This window comes from Choristoneura fumiferana, chromosome 29, assembly GCF_025370935.1.
Source record: "Choristoneura fumiferana chromosome 29, NRCan_CFum_1, whole genome shotgun sequence".
Lineage (NCBI taxonomy): Eukaryota > Metazoa > Arthropoda > Insecta > Lepidoptera > Tortricidae > Choristoneura > Choristoneura fumiferana.
In genome coordinates, this window is record NC_133500.1 from 3,616,203 (window position 1) to 3,639,670 (window position 23,468).

At 37.1% G+C, this 23,468-nt stretch overlaps 1 long non-coding RNA gene across 2 annotated transcripts; it reads left to right on the forward strand.

The window, feature by feature from the left end:
• Positions 1 to 20,103: 20,103 nt before the first annotated feature.
• Positions 20,104 to 23,221, forward strand: LOC141444254 (uncharacterized). Of its 2 annotated transcripts, none has more exons than XR_012453153.1 (2): positions 20,104 to 22,073; positions 22,175 to 23,221. It is a non-coding gene; the product is annotated as an uncharacterized lncRNA (long non-coding RNA). The 2 variants fall into 2 exon arrangements; XR_012453154.1 differs by having other exon boundaries at positions 20,104 to 22,043.
• Positions 23,222 to 23,468: the final 247 nt, after the last annotated feature.

A 23,468-nucleotide genomic window follows, 5' to 3' on the forward strand; every position in this document is an offset into this window, starting at 1 on the left:
TTGTTTCATTTACCTTTCATATTTTCCGACACTCTAAATGTCTACATGTGTCTATTGCTAATCTCGAGGAAGAAGCCTGAAGCATAATTAGAGATTAAACGAACTTACCTGTAAGTGAAGTTCTATCCTAATTATGTGAAGGCTTCTTCCGAAGAGATTAGCAACCCTCCCTCCCTGTAAGTTTTATACCCAGGATAATCGTAAAATATGAATGTAAAACTAACTTGCTCTAAACTAAATGAAGAACCAAGACGGCGCCAGCCTGAGGTGATGGTATTCTACCCGCTTAAAAAAAAAAAAAAAAAAACTCTTAATAAAATAGTGTGGAATGGCAGGCTCTGGCTTACGTAACTACATGTGTCTATTGCTAATCTCTTCGGAAGAAGCCTTCACATAATTAGGATAGAACTTCACTTACAGGTAAGTTCGTTTAATCTCTAAATATACAGAAGAAACAGCAGTGGCCCCAGTATGCTTCCCTGGGGTACACCCTGTTTATTATCACAATATTCAGATAGGGCTGACAGTTTTTCTCCGTTTTCGATTTTTGTTATCTCTGTACATTGTTTGCGATCACCCAAATAGCTAGACAACCAATCATGAGCCTTACCTCTAATCCCGCATTTATAAAGTTTATCTATGTATAACTAAGTTTATCTATGTATAAGTATATTTATGTATAACTAACTAGGTACATAAATTAAAACATTTCTCGCTAAGCCCATTTTCACTACAGCTACAGGCTAGGATTTTTTTTTCCCGCACGTCACTTTCTCGCACAGCTCTGGTGGATGTGTAGCCTGATTCTGTAGCCAGTTATAATAATAATCGGATTGTTAGGCTCATAGAACGCTGTTATGCAATATAGCGTGTCAAGTCAACCCTGATTAATTCTGCAATACAATCTCAACCCTTGGAAAATAATTGTAACAGTTGACAATGTATTGCAAAATGACAGTGAGTTGACTCAGGATAGCAAAACAGCATCCTATGGTTCCGAGTCGTGGCTGTAGCTACATAAATAAAAAAAAAATATCATGGGACACTTGACACCAATTGACCTAGTCCCAAACTAAGCAAAGCTTGTACTATGGATACTAGGCAACGGATAAACATACTTATATAGATAAATACATACTTAAATACATACTAAACATCCAAGACCCGAGAACAAACATTTGTGTTATTCACACAAATATCTGCCCCGGCTGGGATTCGAACCCAGGACCTCAAGCTTCGTAGTCAGGTTTTCTAACCACTTAGCCATCCGGTCGTCAAATAACATACATATTTTTGTATTCTCAATTTCGTAGATATTTCGAAGGATGTCACATTATAAAAATATTATTAAAGAAACTGCATTTTACTTTCATAATATACTAGCAGTGGGCGGCGACTTGTCACTGAATAATTTCTTTATCACGCGCCCGCGGGAGCTGTACAATTTTCCGGCTTCAAACTATCCTCTATCCGTCTTAGGCCTCAAACAATCTCCATGCCTAATAGCTGCTTCAATTGGTCTCTATGTATTCGTTTAAAGAATAATATTTATTGAATTATCATCTTCCCGAATAAGATATTCTAATTTAGCTAAGATGACATAGAAATAGAGCGATATGACCTTCGTGTCTGTTAAAAAGATAGGTATAAAAATATAAAGCATAATGTTGAAACATAATTAAAAATGTATCAGCAAAAATCGCTCCCAACAATTTGCCTTCGGACATCTCAAATGCCAGCACGCTGTCTCTTTCTGTCAAAGCACGTCCAACACCAAACAAGTCACAATCCAACTAGTCCACATCTCAAAGTTTCGGTCTATGGTCTCCATGACAGCTTTCGTTGGGGTAAATTTTTGCACCCCAGCGATGTCCCGACGGATTACTCACGCTCGGCTGCCCGTATCCGCGCCGATATCGTTAAGGGAAGGTGAAAATGTTACCTAAATCTAAATAAAGCAATATGGAGCCGCAATCATGTGTGAAATTTAGGTGTCGAGGTGGAGATCAGTTTCGCAATTTGAGTTTATTACAAGCGATGTTTTTAATTTTTATCATTTGGGTTGGAGTATTAAAATTCGTAAAATTAGATTTTAGAGTAGAGAAAATTTTAAGCATAGGATGATGGGACCATAAAACTACTTAATTATAAGAACTACTTACGATTAGAAATTTGTGATTCCAAAAGGACTTTAGCGAAATCTCAGATTTTCATTTCAACTACCAGAAGTAACTAAGTGAATGATTCCACTAGTTTTTTACATCATGTATAGGTAGAGACATTCATGATGACGCGTGCCGTGGTTCTTGTTACAATTAATTAATGTCTAATTTTGACAAAACCACGCGTCTTCGTGGATGGCACTAGGTATATGTACAGTCTGCCATTTCATAGTAGCCACCCTAATTGATTTTATATTCAAAACTGCTATTTAGCATCTCAAATAAACCTTCCGAAGAAAAAATAAAATTTAGTCCATTTAACATTCCTACTAATATCATATTTAGATGCAAAAGTTGGTGAGTATGTGTATGTTTCCTTCTCCTTCACGCTAAAACGGCTAGATTGATTTGGATGAAATTTAGTATGTATTAGGCCTTTGGATGTCTGAAATATTACATAGAATTTTGACGCGGATGTTTTATGTAATTTTATGGAACAAGTGATTAATGTTGTGTATTAACTGTAATTGTTGTGATTCATGATGTATGAAAAATGGTCCAAAACATTATACAAAGTTAATTTATTAAAATCCCGAAATTTCAATTCAACTGTCGAATCTAATGAATTACGCGTGCGAAGCCGCGGGTAAAATTTATCTTATTTAAATATATCCATTCTAAAAATCTACCGACATACGAGTAAGAACACTTAAATGCTCAATCAAAGCAAATCAACTGCTGTTAACTAAGTTCTGAAACCACACCCCAGTCACTGTTTACTGAAAGGTATAAATTGTATTTTAATAGCACTCCACCCACCTGTGGGCAGGTTCAATTTAAAACTCTTACTAAAAGACATCAATCACGCTAGCACGCGCGTGAAAAGTGTGCATATTAAGTGTGTATATCACTTTTATATTATTATGAAGAATAGGGATGCAATAAATAACCCTACAATGATTTTCATTGACTATGTTTTTAACCTCGTAAGACCCACTTCCAATTTTGATCAATAGAATTTGAAACTTAATGCCAATTAGTGAAATGGACATTAGCTTTGACTTATGTCTATAAATTAAGGACGTTGGGCCTTACGAGATTAAGTGTCAGATAAAAGTAATGCCGTCTTTTTTTATTCGCACAAAACAAACAGAGACTGCATCACTGATATCCGTCACTTAAAGTTAGTCTTCAATTGGTGAAACAGGCCCTAAAACTGATCTAGTTATGGGTATTCAAGAAGTGAAACCATGTTAATGGCTAATGACTGGCAAAAGTGCTGGTGGAACATAATAATTATCTTTGGTTTTTCACTTATTTAACACGTTCGCGTGACCACCGTCAATATCCGACAAATAGGGTACTATGCGTTGTGACACATAGTCTAATCACGTCAGACTTTATAAAAACGTTAAAGGAACTACGTGGTCGGACGTTCGGTGTTCATAATAAATTGCAGTAGTTCCATCCTTGCGCCGTATCATATTAAATTACCAAAAATCTTGCGCCACATAGTATAACATTTTTTGACTCCAAAAGAGGCGACGCACACGCTCTTAAATGTGACTACTCACAGACGCACAACGTCGGTGGACGCTGTATTTTGTTCCCGCGCCTATACATTCAGTCATCCTGTTCACGTGACGGAGGACGCGCTCGCGCTGGTCGCGGAAGGTTGATTCAGCAACGAATTTGTCCACGTAGCTTTAGTATTATTTCAATATTTTTGTATGAATAATAGTATTTTTTGTTATATGTTACATTCTTAGTGATGTAAACTTTTACTCGGATGGGTTTTTTATTGTGTTTAGTGAGGTTTTAGGGAATTTAGATGCTATGGTTCTAACTCAATTACCGACTTATTTCTCACATCTAAACGAGTAATTTCGTAAAGTATATGTGTGTAGTTCTTGCTGTGATAGTATTATGAATAATACTGCTAGATATTATTATCCTCAATTGATTTGAGAGCTTTTTCTTCTTTTAGATTAATAAAAAACTACGAGCATGTAAAAATGCTTCTGTGCAAGTCTTCGAGGAAGTTCAATCATCTCGAGAAACATCACCTGACCCTTATAGTGATGACGGGTAGTTTTAGCTTAGATGCAGACTACAACCCAGGAGGAGACGAAGGTTCCAGCGCGAGCAGCATTGGTAATATTTCTGTAGGTGCACCAATAAGAGCAACGTCTTTCCAGCAAGTCAGCCACAAACTACCAAAGCAGCAAAGACTCTGACTCGGCTAGAATGTTATAGATGAGACTGTATACGCATCCTCCAGTTCAGACAGTATTTTTGATAGTTTTGGCGCTGAAGCCGAACTAAATATCAAAATAAACAACAACCCAAGAAACCAAGGCATGAAGTACTCGGTAATTATGAGGATGACCTAACATATCGGTATCATCTAATATTATAATAGAGTCTTAGGAAATGACTTTACTTTAGAGTCTATCTCACTACCACAAGACCCGGCTGAACTGCAACCAGACATAGATTTAGAAAAAACTCTTACAGAATAACTTTGCTACCTGAACAGGAATCAAACTCTGAAAATACGATGACAGCTTCATTTTTACTCCCTAAATAGGAACCAAGTTCTGAAATTATTGATTGGTAGTGAAGTTTTTACATCAAACACCACCACCATACATGGAAATAAAGAAGGTAACCAGCTCTCTATTTTTATCATCGGGAGATCACCCTAGCCATCTTCTTTTACTAGATACTGCAGCATCATGCTCTTAGCAACCGGTAACGACAGTTCTCCAGTATCAACACCGTACCCTGAAATGATGGAAACAGATCAAGGATCTCCACAGGCACAAGCACCGGGGAAGGACCGAGCTCAATTTCTCTTTATATTTCATAAATGAAATACAAGATAAATTGGCTAAGCTACAACTACAACATACATCTCGTAGTATCAGTTCGTTACCATTCATTACCGGTTGCTGAGAGCATGATGCTGCAGTATCTAGTAAAAGAAGATGTCTAGGATGATCTCCCGATGATAAAAATTAGAGAGTTGGTTGGTTACCCTCTTTATTTCCAGGATATGGCGGTGTTGGATGTGAAACCTCACTATCATCAATAATTTCCGAGCTTGGTTCTTGTTCAAGGAGTAAAAATGACGCTGTTAGGGTATTTTCAGTTTGATTCCTGTTCAGGTAGCAAAGTTATTGTGTAAGAGCTTTTTCCAAATCTATAACTTATGTCTGGTTGTAGTTCAGCCGGGTCTTGTGGTAGTGAGATAATCTCTGAGGTAAAGTCAATTCCTATATAAGACTATCTAAAATCTCAGATGATACCGATATAGTTAGTGTATCATCATCACACTTCCCGAGTACGTCATGTCTTGGCCTTGGCTTCTTGGACTATTGTTTATTTTGATACTTGTTAGGCTTTAGTGCCAAACGATTGTCAAAAATACTGTCCGAACTGGAAGATGCATATACAGTCTGATCTATAACACTAGCCGAGTCAGAGACTTCGCTGCTTTGGTATATAGTTTGTGGCCGACTTGCTGGAAAGACGTTGCTGTGATTGGTGCACCTACGGAGACGTTACTAACGCTGCTTGCGCTGGAACCTTCTTCTCCTTCTGGGCTGTAGTCTGCATCTGATCCAAACTACCCGTCATCAATATATAGGGTCATGTAATGTTTCTCGAGATGATTGAACTTCCTCGAAGACATGCATAGAAGCATTTATTACGAGCTTGCAGTTTTTTATCCATCTAAAACAAGAAAAAGCCATTTGCCAGTATGATATGCCTGCCGTAATGTGACGTTGATATATTCTTATTTTATAATGTAGCATGATTTTGTGACACAACGTCATTTAACGGTTCGGTTGTGTGTTGCCGTAATATGACGTTGCTTTATTCTTTTAGTATAACGTTACATCGCATTGTGACACTACGTCAATTGACGTTTCGATCATGTTGCCGTAATATGACGTTGCTACGTTATTGTAGTATTATGTTACGTCACTATGTGACACAACGTCATTTGACGATTCGATAATATTGTCGTGATATGACGTTGTTAAGAATATGTATAATTACAATATCAGTTGTACGGTAGAACGTCTATAAACGGTGACGATTAATTCCGCATGCGCCGTAACGCTAATTATTTCTGTATACAGTCAAAGCTCAACTTGTAATGACGTGACGTCTCATTGTATGGAAAAAGTTGTGCGATATCGCATTGACCGAAAATTTTGGGCGTACGCGCGAACGTGTTAATATGTACTTTACGGTATCTAGTGCATAATCGATGAACAAGTATATTTTGTAATCTTACTTCTCCGCTACTAACCGTGCACCATAGTGTTACGTCTGGTTTAACTTATACCATCAGCCAAATAAGTGGTCTCTGGTCTGACAATTTTAAAACAAGTTCCTATCAAATGAATATGTCGCTAAAGTCGAACTTTCAAGTTGACAGACATGTCTATTGGCATTATTGTTTTATGACATGCAAACGATTATCAGCTTTAGGGTGGTAGACCACATATTTGGCTGATGGTACAGTCACCAGCACCAATATCTGACACAACAAGCGTGCATAAATATCTTATACGACTCTACTTCTAGGGCCGGAAGGACGTGTCAGATTATTTTGCACGCTCCGCTGTGGCAGATATTAATGCTGGTGACTGTACATTCGCCATCAGAGCGGCCAAGGTGGTCTAAAATACCGGCACATGCACTCTATTATTAAGGTATTAAGGTCCATGTATCGATATTTTTGATCACCTTCATCATCATCATCATCATCATTCCAGCCTATATACGTTCCACGTTTGATCACCTTGGCTGCTCCGAAATCTCTGATGGCGACTGTAAAATCCTCCCTCCTATTCTTCCGCATTAAACAATACAAAACTTACAGGCTCAACTATAACTTTTTCGGTTGTAGTTTTTTTTACATAAGTGCTTGTTATAGCCTAAATTGAATAAAGGTATTTTGACTTTGACTTTGAATCAGGTGGTAATTTGCGGAAGTCCATATCAATGCATTATAAACAATTAGGTACTTTACTCAATCGAGACCTTATGATAGCTAAGTCTATGCAACTTGTGTACATGCAGCTCCTCCACCTCCACACTGCAAGAACACCACACAACACTTACACGTTTCGAACTCAACCAAAGTTCGTCCTCAGAGCAACACAACCGTTCATGATGCTACCAGATGTTATTTAGACTGCTATTAGGCTTAACTATCAGAAACACCAAATCAAATTCTAAGGGGTTTTAATGTTCACTCGTTAATTACATTAATGGATTTTGTGACGCTTATGGATTTTTTTGACTGAAATCTTTAAAATACCAAAATGTATTAATTAAAACTGTCACAAACTGAAAGTTATTTCAACTTTCACTTATCGTTGACATTCACATTCACGTAATTTCACATCTTGAGTTGACAGTTTCTCGAACAAATCAGGTGAGTAGCACTTAACGGATTGTACGGTGATATCCAACTTTAAAATGACGTTGACTCTGAGATACTATAAAATATACTCATTTTGCTAGATATTACCGAGCACTCAGGTTAATGGAATATAGTTCCGTTACAGTTATCTTATTTTAACGCTCGACTCCAAGACACGGGATGAAAAGTCGATTTAACCGGTGTGTAGCTTTCGTGGAAATAATTTGCCTTTTAGGTGGCACTTATGCTTGAGGTGTCGTTTTAAAATTAAAATCATAGAGTCATTATTGGCTTTACCACAAAAAACTTAATTATTTTATTTATTCCAATTTTATTAGTTAATTTACCAATACGCCGCGAAATTAAAAAAATTATACACAAAAAAAAAACAAAAAAAAACAGAAACAGAAAGAACTTAAGAGGAAACACTAGATTGCCTATCATCCATCATCTCACAAAATCTCAGACATGCATGGCATATAGTCGACCAAGGACTAGCGAGCAGATCACACTCAGGTGCTGCCGTCAGGAGCGCATTGAGCAGCGTCAGCGCGCGCGGCAGCGGGGAGCTCCTGCGCGACACCGTGCGCGCCGCCGGCACCGCCAGCAGCGGACGCGGTCGCGGCCGCAGACCTATTCGTGGAACTTCTGGCACGAACAATCTCACGACTCTACCAACATGCTCTGGATAATCCGACTATCCGCGCAATATTTTACAAATCCAAAATTAAACATTTCTATGCCGAGTTTCATAACACGAGTAAAACCATTCGAGTACCTACAGATTGCGGGACTACCAAACCACATACTCATGATCTGATGTATCTATTCTAGGCCCGTATCGTGTCACTACTAGGATATTTTTTAATTGTGATGTAAAAAATCCGCTTTGGCATGCCTCAAGTGACAGTCTTCTCTGAAACTATTTAGGTAGGATCATAATATGCTGAACGTTTCTCGCGCCATGCCAGATTTTCGGCTCTTTTATCTTTTCATTGTAGTTTCTAGTCTTGTTTCTGATGTCTTGTATTTTATTCAAAGGTAAGGAAAGGTTTCGTAAGGTAGAAGAAATCACTTTTAGGGATGAGATCGGCCTTGTACGTTTCTTTTTCTTGTTATCTGTTAATTGTATGTGTACCTATGTGTTGTACTACAACATACATACATGCATAATTTATTTTAATATGGATCTCAACGACAGCGCATAGTCTAAATGTAAACTCTTTAGAATACAAATAATGAATCATATGTGATTCATAATAATTTTAAAACTTGAACTATTTTGCATTGATTCTATAAGCACTCTCACCTTGTATTTTACTTACATTTCAGATTCCAAAACTCAATAAGGACTTCCGAATTCCTTACAATCCGCTCCCCAGAAAACCGCATTTCTAAGACTGCATTAGAGTCCCACGTTATGAGTTGGAAAATGCGACACTTCTTACCCTTGGAGGGGAGAGTAGTATTTATGATGTCTCTTGATTTATTGCCTAACCACCCCTGCGTTGAGACGTTTTGTTATTCTTTGTCTCGACTGACGCGGGACTGGAATGACTCAGCCAGTAGGTATGAATAAAGTGACGCTCATTGACTCGACTCACATGCGAGATTTCCGAAAGATCTCGAGAGTCATGTTGCATTTACTGTTAAGTAATGCATCCTTTGGTATCTGAGAGGAAGTGCGTGATCAGCGAAAATATGTCGAGAGTAAACGAAAGTGAATACTTAAGTAAGTATAACAATGCTTACTCTGAACGTTGTCGGGAATGTCAAGCTTTCAACAGTTATTTAGTTATTAAAATAAGAGTTAAACTTGCAACAAAATAAGAGTTGAGCTTGTCTTAACACATATCTCTAGGAAATCACGGAATCCTATTGAAAACGTTGCGACGTATCAAAGCTACCAACTGCTACATGGCACCGCTATTTAAGGGAAACAGAGGTTTATTGAATAACAATTTATTGTAATAAGTGCGGTACATAAAGGAAACATTAAGTACAAACAGTACTGGTAAGTATAATGTTGTCAATGCTTTTGAGTAAAGTACAAACAAAATCCGTTGAACAAAATAACAGCAGAGAAGTAACTGATAACTGATGAAATAACTGATTTGACAAGTTGCCCGCGACTTCTGCGAAGAATTTATTTGTCGCTATTCGAAGCGAACTCTGAAGTTACCCGGGATAAAAATTATTCCACGTCCAATCCAGGGTCTCAAACTTTCTCCATACCAAATTTCAACTAAATCAGTTCACTTATGTGTTAGCATGGATGGATGTTACAATAAAATGCAATACAATGAATCCTTATTAAAAAAATTAAATGCCATTTAAAAAAAAATCTAATATCGACGCCATGGTTCCTAAGAACAGATTTCGTTATCATTCATAGTTTATACTACTGACCCAACGTACTCTTAAATAGATCAATACATAACCCACCTAATTAATGATTTAACAATTTAACTCATTGCAAAGTAAGTAGGGCAGATTCAGTCGGGTGCTATCTACTCTTCGTGCATCATGAGTTAATGCGCAAGGTGGTACCGTACCATTGCAACTGTACTATCAAAGGTTCAACCACAGAAAAGGGAATAGAAATGACACGCGTGCTATAAGAGCGAGACGTTTATATGGCTAAAACGCCCTTAAATTTATTTTCCCAGTTTAACCTGTACGAAGTTAAGTCAAAAAATTGCTTACGTGTTCCAGGGATTGTGTTTCAGAAGAGATTACATTTTTCAGATTAGCACCATAGCATCAGCTAGAACCAATGCGAAAAAAAACGTGGGCACTTAAGTATTATAATAGCAAGAGAGGCGAAAAGTGATAACATCTATTGCTGAAGGAAATACGCCTGATAAAATTTCTATTGCTATCTTAGATTTCATTGCGCAAGTGTATTGCTAATAAAGAGAAATACTTAATACTAGAAATATACAAGTAGCCTTTCTAACAGAAGTCGTGTCTTCTAAATGTTACTTCGAGCAACGCAGGCTTCCTACCGGAAGGGAGCAGCCTTAGCGGTAGATTACCTTTAAAATAGTTCTGGCGTTTGTTGCGGGGGGAAATATGCACACAAGTGCAGTTCCGCACACATATATGCAAAAACAAAACTGCCAACTGACTGTAATGACGACGTTAACACATAAATAATCCAAGAATACACTCATTATTCGTGTACAGATGACTCAAAACTCACACATTGACAGTAACATCACTAAGTTGTTCAACGGCGAAATTTGTTCGGATTAGCGGACTCGATGTTGGTAAACGGATCCGACAATAATGTACGACTCTGTTGTTTAAATGTAATTAAATAGCAATAATACGATAACAATTTACTTACATGTGAAACTTTTTGCAAGCTTGATGTCCCAGATCTCTTTTTTTTACAGCAGAAAACTGAACAATTCGGCATTTTTAGCACTGCAACGTTCACTTGCGCGACTCGATTCGGTCTTGTTTGAAATCCGAGCGCGGCTTGTTTTATAAAATTCGTATGCCCAGTTGGGCTTGTACTTTGACAGAGGGGAACGCGGCGAATGGCTACTCCCTTCCGTAGGAAGCCCGCGTTGCTCTTATAAAAAAAATGCCTATATAAGAAACAACACTTTTAAGTTTTTGTATATCTTATTTATCATCTCATACAGAATTATTTTAAGGTCCACAATAGTACCTACATGTAAATAAACCAAGTGATTTTTTGGAATACCTACCGCCTTTTGCTTTGTGAGGGCAGTATTGTTATACATCTGTTACCCACGTTAATTGGAAAGTACTACCCACCAAACTTATTGATGCATTACAATTTGAAGTGCTGACGGCTGGCTGCCTGTTCGAACCACATGCAAACCGGTGATCAGTGGTCAAACCAAAACTAACTACCTATTCTCTTTTTATGAAAAAAACCGGTATTTTTTTGTGTAATTGGCTCACTTTTGTAGATTCAAAGTTTTAATTATAACTCCTGTCTTTAGTATATTAATGACATTTCGATTGATTTAACTATACAGTCAGCAGCAGAAGTAGATGAACAGTGGTGGTGGTCAAACTTCAAAGTGATCTGAAACTATATTAGTACCTTGACAGTAGTCGTGTAAGTATACTTAGATAGATAATTTTGATTTTATTTGAAAAATCTTTGTCAAAATCTGACGGGATTTCTTGAATGAAACATGGGTATAATCTGTAGTAGCATAGCCATTTTATGGTGGAAAATTTTACATTTTAAAAATCGATTAATGCTCGATTTAATAAGCCATTTTTATTTACTTACTTTGAAATTTAAAAATAGTTACTGCTTTTATAATTGAATAAACAGTCTTTGGTATGAAATCAAGTATTGTAAATAATAAAGTAGACAAAAAAACTTTGTTCTAAGTGTTCAATAATAAATTAATCGATTTACTGAACAGATCAATTATTTTGCACTAGGTTCCCGGTTTTCACATCACTAAATGTCTGTGGTCGGGTAAAAATGGCGTCTTTATATATATGAAATAGGGTCATTTTTCTATGTTTACACTTTTCGTAAATTGGATAGATATAAACCCCTTTGCGTCATCGCATGTTACTAGTCCTGTCAAAGAGTGATTGCTAAAGGCTTTTTAAAGGCGCGACGTACATTTCGTGTTAGTACCGTAATGAATAATAGCACATAATTGTACTTCTGCCACTGAAATATAAGTGTTACGGGTATCCGGTTGTGGTAAATAATTGAAAAAAGTTCAAAATTAGTTACAACCAAAAGCTTTCGTTTTGAAATAATATTTTCCCAAAGTATATTTGAATAACGAGCTCAGACTAATAGAAAAATAAATCACTCTCTTACTTATTTAGGTAACCTTTGTTTACACGTTCCGATAACGAGAAATCCCATTTCCACCTCGATTTTGACGTAAAAAATGTACGTCATTTGCTTTTCATGAGGACAGGCACGCGATTCTTTGCACGGAACGAGAGAGTGTGAACGAGAGAATACACTATTACAATTGAAACGGGGTTAGTTAGTACCTAATGAGGTGTCAAAGTATGATGTTTTCTCATAATTATCGAATCTTAATAGATAGGTGAAAAGCTGTGTATTTATACACACGAGAGAGAAACACATAAACTGGAAGAAATACCTTTAACAGTTAAATTGACAGTGTGCACCACAAGCCAAATGATTCATGATTATCTTTTTGTATTTTTTTTATGTACAATTTTTTGGACTATAACGTCGTTACGAGTTTTTTTTTGAGCATTTACAGTTTTGAATAATTCATGGTTAGGTTAGGTTAGGAGTTCATTAAGGTAACACGGTCTACATCCCGTAACATATAATAAATTATCTGTATTTATATTTCTTGAACAGTGGACATTGTGGTGTGTGTAAGTTTCCGCTTAAAGTACTCGTACCCTGAAACTTTGGCCTATTACATGTGATTGAATCGTCCAAAAAGCTTCGAGTATTCTCGTATGTTCTCTGAGGAAAGTACACTTGCACAGTTCGCGAGTGGAGTGACCTACCGCAAAGGGCGATCGATTAGTAACCAGGTCATTGTCGACCAAAATAGAACGAGCCAAATCGTAACTCTACATAATAATCTCCATATATGTTCACCCGTAATAAGCTTTCATATAGGCAGTGCCATGAGAGTTGAAGTGAATGTGAAGTGATTACACATAGCTACATGAAGAAATTTACTGATTGCATAAAAGGAAAATGAATTAAATTAATGAGTGAATGTCAAAAATTTTACTGTCATTACATTAGAAAGAAAGGAAACCATTTATTCACAAACACACACAATACAACAAAAAAAAATAAACAACACAAATAAAACAAAAAATTACAAAAATGAAAATGCATATACGATGTGTGTCCCCGCAAAAGTGAAACGGCCGTCACACGTTCTTGTGTGCGTGACCTCAACTCTGGTGGCTCCACCTATAAAGACACACTTTATACGAAACTAGCCTCTACCCGCGGCTTCGCACGTAAACCATTAGATCTAGCAGTTGAATTGAATTCCAGGATTTTACTAAATTCCCACAATAATTCTTTTTGAAAATTACATCGTGGTGTTCATGAAAATTGCACATACCTAAAATACTCCCGGCAAATTTGTAAGAGATACAAACAGACACACGCACAAAATTTTACATTTATTTTATTAGTACGAGCAAGTATGATTGATGTGACGGGCAAAGTGGAGGGTAAAAGACCCAGAGGGTGTAGCCCAAAGAGGTCAATCTAGATCTAGATTCTTTAACCGGGTCCTCGCTGAACGAGTCCTGTGTCGATTAAAATCAGAATCGGACTAGTAGAACGAGGGTTCCATACATAACTTTAATAGTTACTTCAAAATCTGCACTCAATGCAAAGCATCTACATAAGTATCTAGTCAAATTAAACGAAAAGAAAAATAATATGTTTTTGGTAGGTATGGGGACCCCTTATTGCTTTTTGTTTTCGCTCAAACTCGTAATGATACTGCATATCACCAAATAATAAAAACCGGTCAAACGTGAGCCAATCTCAGGGAAAGATATAATGTACCTAAACTTTGCCAGTAAAATTATGAATCAAAAGTTTTTTGTAAGTATCGAGACCTCGTTAATGTTAAATATAACTTTATTTTTATTATTTTCTGATATAGGGGCAATAGAAATACGTACATATTATGCTTTTCACCAATTTATCATAACAAAAGTATTCTTCAAAATAGATTAATAGAAGTTTCACAAATCAATTTAATACCTGTCGATTTCAGGTTCACGTTCAATAAACTGCATTTGTCATAGTATTTTTACACCCCTCCTGTCCATTTTTCTTTTCAAATCGTCGCGTTGCCATTACAAGTTGGTGATGTAAGTTTAGAGATATTTTTTACTTGTTTCGTTTCCTTAAATCTAAGAGAGAAAAAAGGCTTATAAAAAGGATCTATACAATAGCAACATAAATATGTAAGTAAAAATAACTAATTGCAATTATTAAGTAAGTTAAGGTACAAAGATATTGTCCTGACAATTATAAAAAACTATAACTAATAATTATTTAGTTTGATTTAATTTTAATTTTGTAATTTGACATGTACCTATTGCTATGTGACATTAATAATTTGAACAATTTAGATTATAAAAGTTATGTACTGAAAGATGAAATTAGAGATTGTAATAGAGAAAAACCCAGGGCATTTGAAAGCCTTTTTCATACAAAATTACATAATTAACAATATAAAAAGTAGATTTTATATTGTTAATTATGTAATAATACAAAAAATTGGAAAACCCCCGACTTTGTCACTTCAAAGTTCAATATCTCAAAAACGGCTAAGCCGATTTTGATGAAACATGTCTAAAAATCAAATAAAAAACTGCTCTCAAATAAAAAAAACCGCATTCAAATCAGTCTACCCATTTAAAAGCTACTGTGTCACAGACAGACATACAGACACACATAGCGGTCAAATTTATAACACCCCTCTTTTTGCGTCGGGGGTTAAAAATAGTTTTATTTTCAAATCCTTGCAATGTAAACGAAATAAAATCTACGGTGTTACAACTACGGATATGATACTTATATTTCCTCAGCTCGCAAGATCGACTTTCAAAGCCATCTTCAGCGATACACGGGTATCAAAGAGTTTCAGACTCGAGAAAAATAAGTTCACCGTGTCCCGTTTCTTTACATTTTGACTAACATGTTGGCCAACTTGGAGCGAGCAAGATTACGCGAGTTTGTAGTTTATAGTTGGTGAACAGCAGGGCTACTCCGAAACTCGAAACTCGAAGTTCGTGTCGTGAGGTCCCTCTGACACTTATACTATTTAATACCAGAGCGAGAGGGACCGCACGACACGAACTTCGAGTTTCGAGTTTCGGAGTAGCCCTGCAGAGACGTAGTAGCTCCAATAATGCACACATGAACGCACCAATGGGCGCGCCAGGGTGCAATTAAATCGCCCCCACCCCACCATTCATGGGCTTCGTATCTAAACTACAATAAAGAATCGTAAAAGTGTCGAGAACAACGCTCGGGTTCCGTCCCAGAATCTAGTCAGAATTAGAAGAGATAACAAAACCTACTATCGAAAATTGGGAGATAAAATGTAATGGTTGCCAAATTACTTATTGCAAGTTATACTGTCTGCAAATAATGCGAGTTCTATACTACTTTCCGATTCATGACATTCCGGATACGTTCCTTTTCGTTCTGGTTGTGATTTCAGGTGTACCCGCAAAGATAATGTAAATTGTAAATATGTAGAATCACATGTATACGCGTTAGATTCGTTCGGCATGCGATTATAATCCTAAACGATATTATACTCATTGTAAACTATGTTAATATTTTTTTTTCGTTCATTTGGTTCTACTTTGCGATTTGACCAGGCTTATTACGGTTTTGTGTGCATTAACTATGATTTAAGTAAATAAGTATAAAGAGATAGATAATTAACGTAATGTTGTTAATTTATATACATTCGATCGTCTTTTGATTTAATAGATAATAGAAAGATAAAGTGCTTCAATCTTTAGAAACCAAAAATGTTAATTTTTATCTATAATTATTTTTACTTCTTAAGAAGCATAGAATTGTTTTAACTAACCCTATTAAAAATATACTATTGAACATTCCAAAAAGTTTAAATCCCTTTTTTTCTTTGCAAAAAAACGTTGATTCTTGCTGTGAGTAAACCACGTTATTGCAGATCTCTAATATCGGAATTGCCTGTCGGAGGACTTTATTAAATGCCGATTGGTTTTGCTTCTAACTGTTGTCTATCACGCCATCATTTATTAATACTCTTTACTGCTAAAAACAGGCACCTATTTATTTAATACAAATGTGTTATAGTTATTTGAGTTAAAAATTAATTTAGCAAAAGTCACTTAAATTCTCATTAAAAATTAGCAACACTGTCGTAACTGTCATTGAATAATGTTGCTAAATTTTCTTTATTTCTCATGCGTTCCCCAGCGCTGATTCTCACTGTCATTCCGAGCTGTCACTCACATGTCATTTCCGATGACAGCCGAGCACGTGGTGTTGGCATATCGGCTTTATTTTTATTAAAAAAAATCCTACCTATTCTTTCCTACCCCTTATTAGATTACTTGCCAGGGTAAACATTTCAACTTTAACTAGGTTATTGACGCTTTTTGGTGGTTAGTTTAAGTACTTAGATGTTCTCCGTTGTTGAACGTAGTAATATTTTTTATATTCATTCATTTTAGGCACTTTAGGTTACAAGAGTTAACAGGCTCAATAAGTTTGATTAAAATAATTATGTTGAACATATTCAATGCAGTATTTTAACTTTTCACCTCATCGAATTATAGCTAGTTCAAAAGTAAATGCCTACACAGTTAATAATGTATTAGTAGCTATGGGTCTGCATGGGTGCAAAATAGACAATTTATTTATACCAAACATAGCAAAAAAAATGACATATAAATACAAAACCAGCCAGCAGTTCAGCAGTGGACGAACATAGGCTGATGATGGTTATCATCATCATCCCAGCCTATATACGTCCCACTGCAGGGCACAGGCCTCCCCTCAGAATGAGAGGGCTTTGGCAGTAGTTCCCACGCGGGCCCAGTCGTGCGGATTGGGAACTTCACACACACCATTGAATTGCTTCGCAGGTTTGTGCAGGTTTCCTCACGATGTTTTCCTTCACCGTAAAGCTCGTGGTAAATTTCAAATGTAATTCCGCACATGAATTTCGAAAAACTCAGAGGTGCGAGCCGGGGTTTGAACCCACGATCCCCTGTTTGAAAGGCTTTGATGTAAGAACCCAACTGATCCGTTCCCTGATTTAGGCTGCGTTTCCGACAGAGATGAGAGGCCATAGGTCAAACCACTCTGCCACCACGGCTTCAATGAATGGATGATGATTATGATGATTATAAATACAAAATACAAGTCAATATTAAAAAAATACAAATAAACTGCTCCGCGTCATACCAGGCGCAAAGGCGCCAATACACTTGCCGCATAACTTAAGCTTAAAATATTAGTTATTATATATTTAAATTTTATAACTCATTTGTTACCTAACCCTCCACTCTCCAAAACGGTGTCTCATGATCTATATCTAAAACTCCACCGTTTATTTTCATTTCACCCAAAAGATTTACAAATGTGCGTAATCCGTATCAATTGGGATTAAACGGCTACGTCTAAATACGAAAAAGTGGCTCCCGAATTGGACCAACAATCGTTTTACAATCATATATTATAACGCTAGTAACTGATGCGCTTAATTCTGTTTTTTACTTCGCCGAGCGTTCTATGGCATGTACAGGGTGCGTGGATTCGACACGCGCATTGAACATCATAAGCTTATTGTAGCGTCCCCTATTCCTATCTCATGTGGACGGTTATTTTATTTCTCGCTTTGTCGCTACGTCGACGATGTCGCGACGTTTGACACGTGTTTAGCATTCGACTTAAACTGCCATTGTCCTAAATCGTTTAGGGGAAAATGCACTATTATTTGTTACGATTGCTGCCAACAAAAGTTTTAAATTTCATACCATTTCTGTACCCTATAATTTCGTTTCGCCTTTCAGTTATTCAGATTTAATGGGAAAGCATTTTGTGCATTTATTCGATGTGAACATTTATTCCTTGCCATTTCATTTCAAATTTAATCTTACGAATTTCTTATAAATTGAGAATTGTGAATTGCAGTAAGATTTATTATACCTGTCTTCTTTCCTATTTTTCTTCTTTATGGAAAGTGTGGCTCTACCAATACATATGACGCAAAATATATTTTTAAATGACTTAACAAGTATGTGGCTCTAGAGATTACTATCTAGGGGTACATACAAACAAACAAAGTTCATCTTATTATTAAATATCGGTAAAGAAAGATATATCAGTGCCGATGCAGCTAATTTTAAAAGTAATACGAGTATCCCTGTCTCAATTCTAACATGCCTCTAACACTACATTACAAAAACACAGTCTATTAACATTGCAGCGTCTATTAATTCAAACACTCCGTAATAACCCAGTAGGTAGCTTCAACATATTCAAAGGAGCATCCATATAAATCCATGAATATCCAAAGTCCACCATAACACGTTCCCTTGAATATTCATGTGTTCGACTTGTCAGGCTTTCGACGATCTTACTTGCCAAATTAGTTTTGGACTCTCATCCACCATCCACAGTTATGTGATCTCTAAGCTACGTCAACATGTAATTCGAACTTGGAATGCATTTTTTTAAGTATCATTGTAACCTTTCCTAACCAGCTATGACCAATTAATGACTTTGCATTATCTCCCTTATTAGTTTTTGATTTATCTGTGCTTTTTATTTATCTTTATAATACTCGTATTACGGCTTTCGTCATTATTACGGTTTGGTTAGTGAATTCTACCTAGTTTTGAAGGTATTGGCTACGAATAGCCAGTGTATCGTAGGCTAAGCTAGAAGCGGACATGTCTTAGAGGACTGCAACAATGTTAGCGATGCCTAATTCTCTTTTATTTTTCAAATGAAACCTTAGGTACTGTCTGGTCTGATTAGAAACAATATAAGCTATAGAAGACAAGATGTTTTCTTTGCTACACTAATGGAGATTTCTAGTAGCTACCGGTGTAAGGATTGATTTATTGAAACGTTACTTTGCAGCGGCACACTAACTTCAACCTTTTGCTATGCGGACGAAGTACAAAGACGTTTGTAGTGCAAGGTCAAAATCAAAATATCTTCATTCAATTTAGGTTATAACAAGCACTTATGAACGTCAAAAAAAATCTACCAACGGTACGGAAACAACCTCTGTTGAGGGTTGAGGAGAATCCGGCAATCCGGTATTTAAAACAACTGAATTTTTTGCACAGTAGGTTCGATATTTGAAGTAAGAAATATAGTTTATTTCAAACTAGCTGTTTGCCGCGACTTCGCCCCCGTTCCAGTCTATTTTTTTTTTAGGACAAACCTTGTCTTGACAATAACGAAAACAGCAACAAAAAAAAATTTAGATATCTAATTCGGTGTCTTCCTTCGCAAGTTATGAGCGTACATACTGTAGGAACTAGGCTGTATACCGCTGGCAGGTGGTAAAACTGACCACTTGGCAGGTTAGATTGACAGCGGGTATTACATGCCGGAGCGCAGATTGCTCCCGATAGCCTAAGCGGCTGGTGCTATGCTATGTAAATGTATTTTTAAGTTCTGAAATAAATCCAAATGATTGAAGAAGTTGTTTATTTTGAACTGAGTTTAAAGTCACGCGCGTTGATCCCCAGTACCTAAGCTCTTACCTAGTTACAGTCCCCACAAGTGGTGGAGTTAGGCGCGGTCGGTGTACTTTTTATGTTTTAGCTATCGCTTCAGAGGACGACGGAGTACCGCAGCGATTCCAGCGGTCTATGGACAATTGTTAAGAAAAGACGAGCTTTGATGACAAAAAAGCGCATGAAAAGTGAAGCAATTTGGTAAATGTATCGATTTTTGAGGAAGCAACTGTGAGTTATTTTATTTTTTCCTCTATCCCTGTGTTTAATAGAATTTGCGGGCAACAAAAGTTTATTGCGGAGAAGAAAAGAAGATGGCAGAAAAATTCGCAGGATATTCGGATGTGGACGATTTTATCCACCAGTTTGAAACTATTGCGATCATAAAGAATTGGTCCGCAGATCAGAAGCGAGTAGCGATCGCACTCTACTTAGAAGGGCCTGCGTTGTCCTGGTACAAGGCCAATTTTACGACATTGGAGTCGTATGATTTAATAAAGCAGAGTTTGGTGGAACAATTCCCGTCGCAAGAAGACTATGCCCAGTCTTTTTATTATAGAAAGCAGGAGCCGAAAGAACCGCTACTATCATTTTATTATGAGCTAGAAAGGTTAGCTTTAAAAGCAGGAATCACTGAAGACGGCAGATTTATCAAGCATTTTATTAAATCTATTAATTCGCAATGGCAATTCCATTTAGCGTCTAGATTGTTCGCCTCAAAGGAGGAACTAAGGAAAGCGATTCTTCAATTGTGTGATGTATTTAATACAGAGTTGAACATGAAAACACAGAAAGTAGAACTGCCGATTAATGTTACAAAAGATTATCAACACTCGTGGGAGCAAGGAGATGCTCCACCTCTTCGATTCACGCCGCGTTCGGAGTATGACACGTCCCAAACGCCGCCAACAATGGTATTTCCGCAAGAAATACACCAGGGAACATCACGTATGCCATATGGAAGGTATAATTTGAGGCCGCGGCAGCTACAGCCGGTGCCGCAGCAGCATCAGGGGGATCAAGGCAATAATGATGGTTTCCAAATTAATACGATTTTTTCTAGTGAATTTCCCGATGTTTGTACTGTTGAGAAAAATAGTCTGAACACGTTTGTGCCCGTAGAGCTCAATGGCAGGATTTGCAAGGCTCTTGTAGATAGTGGTGCCAATGTGTCACTGATATCTGTTTCCCTTGCAGAGGAGATTGATTTGAAATATGAGCACAGGCTCAGCGATCCTTTGCGCGTAGCAGGAGGCTCTATGATACAGCCTATAGGAATTGTAAATACATATATTTTGATAGATAATTATTATTGTACAATTAGACTGTTAGTAATAAATGATCGCACAAATTTTTGCATTCTAGGGCAAGATTTTTTGACTGCAAATAATGCAATGATTGATTTTAGTAGTCATACTTTGACTCTGAATAAAAAATTCCGTGTCAATTTTATTCGAAAATTTAATGACACGAACAACTTTTCATTATTGACTGAAAAGGTTTGTGCAAATCAAGTTGCCATGAAAGAGGTTGAGTGCGAGCAAATTAACTCCTTGACCGTGGAAAGTAAAGTGCGATCAGTAAAAAAATTGTTAGGGTTCCGTGCTTTAAATTATTTTGCTTCAGGTTCGAGTGAAGGAAAGTTGGAGAAGTCGAAGTCGATTGGGAAAGTATCGAGGATCGATAGAAAGATGGAGCAAAAGGATGGCGAAAAAGGCGAGTTGAGCTCGAAGCCTGAAAGGGTACGAAAGTCGGAAAATTTGCAGATTGGTTCGGCAGGTCTGATGAAGGAGCGAGAGGCGCCTTCTGGTTGTTATGTAAGAGTGGCAATGCGACGACGTGAGAACGGAAACGGACCTGATAGTTTCCATAGAAAAGGTAATAAGAAGTCACGTCATTGTCTAATTTATGTTAATAAAAGGTTTTTCGCAGAGCAAGGATCGCTAACTGAACGAAACATAAAATTTAAAAACGTTCATTTAGGAGTGAAAGGGACGGAAAGTGATGGCTGTCTCAAGCCGAATGAACTTTATGGTTTGACTGAAAACTTTTTGAAAGTTCACCCGAGAAGTTCTGTGTCAACTGTTAGAAAAAAATTGACACGACCAATGATTGACAATGTCATTCAAATGTAAACATTGTAAATTTAGTTTTTCGATTGAATTTTATAATATTAGGTAATTGAATTGAAAGTTTTTTTTGAGTAGGTAGGAAATTAATGATATAATGAAATTATATGACTAATGTGTGTTGTAATATTATTATGTGACTAATATATGTTTTTTTTTGTGTGTTTTCATATTGGGAGATCAATTAATTAAATGCAGAAATGAGATGGCAATCTGCAGCAGCCATGCAGTGGCTGATGAAAACTGATGGCAGCTCCCAGCTGCTCTTGTCAAAACTGATGTCTGACGACATCGCTGGAAAACCAAACAGATAACTTTTATTTACATAGTGAACTTAATATAATTGTTTACATATTCAACTTCACGAATATGAGATTGCCTGTTCATACATCTCCCAATGTGAACTGTAATCATGTATGATGTGAATTTCTATATATAAAGAATGAGTAGTTTTAGTTTATCTCAGCATGTGGGAGTACTTCATACCTTCATGTGTTCAATATGCCCAGAATATGTGGTGTTAATTGATGGTGTATTTAATGATTGATTTTCTGTGCCTTTCAATAGTTTTCAAGCAACAGAAGTTCACACAGCCAACTGGGATTGCCGATGAAGCTTGCCCAGGGGTCCACACTTGGATCCATGGCTGTGAAATAATAAAAAGATGGAAACCCAGCGGCTATTGCTGTCGTTGTGGAACGGCAACTCCGCTAGGGGGTGCTGAGGAACCTTCATCACCTGATGAAGGATGATGGGCATGAAGCAAGAATGACGTGCCGGGTTGCACAGGCAATGTCACGCGTCTTTAGTAGCTAGGCTTTTTACTGAAAAGGCGCCGTACCTTTTTTGTTTCGGGTTTTTGGGCGGCGAAGCCCCATCCTTGATTTGAAAATTTTGAAATATATAAACCTATTTATGATTGTAGTAACATAGACTAGAGTTTCATGAAAAGGATGTGACTAGTCTTTAGCAAAGACCCTTTTCTGTCTGTAATGTCCCCGTTAGGTAGGGCCGTAGAGTAGGTCCCCACCTCTGTGAGGAAGGAGGGATATGTAGGAACTAGGCTGTATACCGCTGGCAGGTGGTAAAACTGACCACTTGGCAGGTTAGATTGACAGCGGGTATTACATGCCGGAGCGCAGATTGCTCCCGATAGCCTAAGCGGCTGGTGCTATGCTATGTAAATGTATTTTTAAGTTCTGAAATAAATCCAAATGATTGAAGAAGTTGTTTATTTTGAACTGAGTTTAAAGTCACGCGCGTTGATCCCCAGTACCTAAGCTCTTACCTAGTTACAGTCCCCACAATACATTACGAAGATTATTGTTATAATTGATTGGTGTAATAGAGATAGATCAAGCGACACTTGACACCAATAACATACAAACACCTAAGACTCGAGAACAAACATTCGTATTCCTTATACAAACATTCGCCCCAACCGGCGATCGAAACCGCGACCTAAAGCTTCGT